Genomic DNA, 6000 nt, shown 5'->3' on the forward strand with positions numbered 1-6000 from the left:
TTTTATACATGAAATTAAAGTTGATTATTGTGATATTTAAACTACCCAATCCAAATGTAAATTTTTGTTTGTTTTAGATGAATCAATATAAAATTGTGCCTATTTATCCTAGTATAAAGGGGTTTTAACAAAAATACAAAATCTAATTGTTGTAATGGCCGTTTTTAATAAATATTTGTTAAATCTTAAATATAGATATGATTATTTTAACTACACTTTTTTAATTCGAATTTTATAAATTTTTTTACTTTTGTTTTTGATTTTTTTTTCAAAAATATCTTTTTGAAAATCGAAATTATATTTGAAACTATTTTTTAAAATTTTTAAAATATTTATTTATATATTTATTAGAATCCTAAATTTCACATTCCAAAAACTCTACCCCACCCCTCAACTCTAAACTCTAAGTCTAGAGTACTTAGTCCTAGGGGTATAAATATCTTTTACCTTTTATTAAAAATACCGGTAAAAGTGGTTAATGTAAATATGAAAAGTGGTACTATGAATGTGGTATTTGTGGCAATTTTCCATTATACAACTCGTTTTATTTTAGCTTAACGGGTCTTTTGTTGGAAAAAAATAATTGTCATATACAGTAGTTATAGATTATACATGTTAGCTACACAAACTATATAGTTAACCATGTATCAACTAGGGAAATTTTCAAGTTTACCACATTGTTGGTATCATTATTCATGTTTACCTTCACTAAAGAGACATTTTCACAAATATCTTATTCATTAAGAGACAAAAGACTCTTATATCCTTGATATATATATATATATAATAAATAAATAAAATAATTTTTTTTATAGTTTTTTAATTATACGTTTTTAAATTTGAATTTTTTATAAGAAATAAAATCGATTTTTTTTTCAAATTTCCTTATTGAAATTTGAAAAAAAATTGAAACTATTTTTAAAAACTTTTAAGTATTTATTTATATGTGTAAGAATTCTAAACTGCACATTCCAAAACTATATCACACCCTTCAAGTCTAAACCTTAAATCTAAATTAGTTAACTCTAGGGTTATAAATATTTTTGCACCTCTTTAAAAATGAGGGTAAAAGTAGTTAATGTAAACATGAAAAGTAGTATTAGAAATGTGATATTTTTGGTAATTTTACAGTCAACTAACATGTGTTATGTACCTAACACTATGAAACCATATTTTATCTATTGGCATAACAATATATCAGACGTTGGAATCCGCTAATCCAGTATAAAAATAAATCGATTCTATCCAAATAGAAACACATTTTTTTTGTCATCAGAAACAGATGAATAAAGCTCGTTTAACTGATCCAACCCATTTAAAATAAATCAGTAAATTAGATCAGATCTTTTTGTTATGAGTAAATTGGGTTTTCAGCATTCAGTTGTTTCGACGTTCGGTCCATGTTAGTGTTTTTATAACAAAACAAAATTCATATTATTTTTTAGTTACCGGGAAAAATTCCGGGCGTCAAAATCCATTTAAATTTTTGGTGTTTCTCTAATATACAAAAGATGTAGAACTGCTGTGGCCGCTATCTCTGAGTTGTTAAACCGAGTAAACTCGACCAAAGCCAATGAAGATAGTACATATATATGCTGGAGAAATAGCTGTGAGTTGCACAAGGCCAATTGAACAAAACACTGAAACATCACCACCAAGCATCGAATTAATCTCAGTTTGAAAGTTTAATGTACATTAAATATAACATAAGTAGATGTTTCTTTTTGCTAACGACATAAGTAGATGTTCTCACTGTAAAAAATATTTTTGGGCTGAATAACGTTTTATGTTTCAAAGAAGAAAAACTACAAATACAAAACACGGGTTAAATTTTAGTAACGTAAAATAGAGAAACAATGAGCTTACTCATATTTTCCACATTTATTCTATATATTTCAGTAGAGTATATGTGTGGATCGCATTGTCAATCGCTAGGGTCGACTATAGAGTTTCATGTGAGATTGAAAGATTCACCAATTAGTCATGTATATAATAAATATGAGTACTATGTGAAAACTCATATAACTTGACATTTTTATAAAAAATGGTACGTGAGAAAAAAATCGAAGAAAAATTCACGTGAAGCATGCCCCACCTTATCCCCATTAACGACTACACATACTTCTCTTCCATTTTTTTATCATTATTTGTTGTTTAATATCTATATACGTAATGAGATTGCAGATAAAACACAGAACTAATGCAGATCATCTATTTTGCAGATGTGACTGCAATTGTTCCCCATTCATCATAAAAAATGCAGACCAAAATAAAATAATAGTTAATCTGCATGCGGATTAATTTTGGGAACTAATTTATAGATCCCCAAATAAATAAAGAACTGTGTTGGACAGCATGATGGAGACAAATCTGGATGCAGAGTATCGTTTGATTTTTTTTTTCAGTTTCATATTTTTTTTTAAATGGCTCAGTTTCATATTAGTTGTTTATCAATAGTTTTGTTTAATTCATTTGATTCATTTTCAAACCAAACATTATTCTCTTTAAATTATAATTTGATTAACTACTTTATTTATTATTTTACGTAATAATTCTTTAGACAAATTTATTTATAAATTAATATGATACATATATTATTTATTTATACAGTAGATTCTATACAAATGTTCCTGAATATTATAATATATATTCAGTTTACACATCACTAATATTTTTTTTAATTTTAAAACACTTATATATAAATATATAATTTATAAATTGAAATTTATTAAAAACCTGGATTATCGGAAATTTTTCTTGGGTTTTTCGAGTTTAGCGGCGGTTTTCAGAGTTTTTCTTTTGTTTTTTGGTTTCCAACTTTAAACCTAAATTGAATCGAAACAATTGTTAACTTGGTTATGTTTTGGGTTTTATAAAATAGAAATATGACCAAAACTCGACAACATTCGAATCGATCCAATAAAAAAATAGTTTTTCTAAGTGAATCCTAAAAATCCCAACCATAATAAGTAAGTCCGACCCAAACTATGCAGAGATTGGCAATGCTAGTTCTATGTCTGAAAAAATGATTTAGAAAAGCTAGAAACCGGACAAGGAAATCTTATGGTAAACAATAGCGAAATTATTGCAAATGCATTATGGGTAAAAAATAATCTTTTCAATTTTATTGTATGTTGTAATTATAATTACCTTTTTATAATGTTTAAATTTTCCTTTTATTTAATAAAATAACAAAAATAATTTGTACTTTTGTTTTAGATATAAATTATTTTTTTAACATTTGGTCAAATATACTAATTTGATATAAAAATTAAATTAGTTAGATCTGCATTTGTTTTACTTGATTTGATTGATCTGTATTTTGGATTTGATCTATTTTTTTTTCTAGATGCGATTCAAAGCTTTAATGATGAGAATATACGAAATACATTTTTTCTCCAAAAAAAAAAATTCGTCCCCAACCTTTTTAGTGATGCATGCAAGTCACACACTGACACACGCACACTCATGAACTCAAACATGGAATATAACATATTAGCATCATCAATCGTTTTCGTTTGCAATAGATAGGCTAATCTAATTTGGGTTGCAAAGGTAAAACTAGAGTTTGACCCGTACATCCGTGCAAATATTATTTTTATATTATAAATATATAATTAATATATAATTTTAATATATATATTTTTAAATATATTATTTATAATTTATTGTTATATATAATGTAATTCTATAATTTTATTGTTTATGTTTTTTATTTGACATTATTAATATATAAAAATTTGTTATATACATTTTAATATATTATTAATTGTTATTATATAAAAATATAACATCTATTTCGGTACAATAAATTCATAACTTGAAATAATCAAATAGATAATCTCACTCAAAATATATATTTACAGTTTTTTTTAGTTTCCGTACAAAATATTTTTTAACTTTAGTTAATTATACTATAGAACAAATATTTGTTTAAGATCATTTTTATTTTATTTTTTTGTTTCACCAAATATACTTTAGCATCTACAGTTTTAAATATAGTAGGATTTTATAAGTAAATTTTATACATGCTTTACAAATTTTAACCTGTTATAATGGTAAATGATTTTTTTAAATAAAATAAGTTAATTTATTAATTAATATAATTTTTATATTTAATTTATATAGTACTTCTATTTTAATATAATATAGGCTATAAATAGAAAATTTATGAAAATAGCATAAAATTATTTTATAATAAAATCTAAATTAACATTGTTTTAACTAATATTAAACATATAATTCCGAAATTAATTAATGAATTATATTATATAAAAATATTTAGTTTTTAGTAAAATTTTGTTAGATTTTTTGTCAATAGATTTTTATAATTAAAAATAATATTAAAACAATTTTATAGGTCAAGTTATTATATGTATTGATTATATAAGATGTGATATCTTAATGATACCAAAATGTTAATTTGAAATAAATGAAATATAATTTTCTAATGAAAGTTTATTTTTTAAAAAGTCACACATGAATAGAAGTTATGACTTCTATTTTAATAGAATATATTTAATGGTAAATGATTTTTAAAGTGATTTTTCAAAATAAAATAAGTTAATTTATAAATTAAATATATTTTTATATTTAATTTATATAGTACTTCTATTTTAGTATAATATAGGCTATACATAGAAATTTATGAAAATAGCATATAGTTCCTTTATAATAAAATCTTAATTAAATTTGTTTTAAATAATATTATACTTATAATTACGTAATTAATTAATGGATTATTATATAAAAATATTTAATTTTTTGTAAGATTTTGTTAGATTTTTTGTCAATAAATTTTTATAATTAAAAATAATATTTTTAAAAAATATAGGTGAAGTTGTTATATGTGTTGATTATATAAGATGTGATATCTTAATGATACCAAAATGTTAATTTGAAATAAATGAAATATGATTTTCTAGTGAAAATCTATTTTTTTTAAAGTCACACATGAATAGAAAATTGTGACTTCTATTTTAATAAATAAACTAGATATTAAGCCGCACATCCGTGCAGATATATTTATATTTTTAAATTAATATTCAAAATATAAAATATGTTATAAAGATATATATCTAATATCAATTTTATGTATATAATTTTTATTTTGAAATTTTATATTTGTTGAAATTTGTTTGATGATATTGTACAAATCATATATTAATGAAGTATTTTTGTTTATTTATTTAAAATGCAACATCAAATTGTTTAATTTTAAACATTAGTTTTATATGAATTAATAAAAAAAAATATTAGCTTCTTTCTTTAGAATTTTTTATCCTCAAATTTTTTTTATGTGAATAAATTAAATTATTTGTTTTTTATTTTAAAATATTATTTTATTTAATAAATTATATTTCAGTTTAATGTTTTTATTTTAACTAAAATTATCAACATAAAATGTTACAACCAGTAAAATATTATTTATTTTGTTTTGTATAAAAATTTAATTTGATAATTTAAAAAGAATTGGCCTATGTTATTTAATTTCAAAATTAGTTACTGGAATATATAAAATATGGTCTATATTAAATATGATAAACAGTCAAATGATAATTAACTAATGACAATATATTTATGTTTTCTTAGAAATGTTATTGTTTAGATGTATATTATTTTTGTTAGGAGAATATCACATATGAATAATTTTAGGATGTTTAGTTAAATTCTTAATGAATGGTCTAACATAGACTTGTGTATGGTAGATAAAAAATAGTACTCTATTTTAATAGAATAGATAGATATACAAAATTTGCTTTGAACAACTGACATATTGTTCTTTAGCAAAAATGGTTGTAGTTGGATCCCTAAATCTAGAGCTCCCGGATTTAACAAACCATCTTATAGTTATTATAAAATTTCAAAAATTCTGTGAATTAATGCTGATAGTAACTTACAACAGATTCCCGTAAAATGTTTTTTGTTATACTACTATAGCTACAAAATTAAGATAAATCATTTTCCTTTTCGTTTTCAACATTTTCCTTTGTTTTAGAA

This window comes from Brassica rapa, chromosome A04 (assembly GCF_000309985.2).
Source record: "Brassica rapa cultivar Chiifu-401-42 chromosome A04, CAAS_Brap_v3.01, whole genome shotgun sequence".
In the NCBI taxonomy this organism is placed as follows: domain Eukaryota; kingdom Viridiplantae; phylum Streptophyta; class Magnoliopsida; order Brassicales; family Brassicaceae; genus Brassica; species Brassica rapa.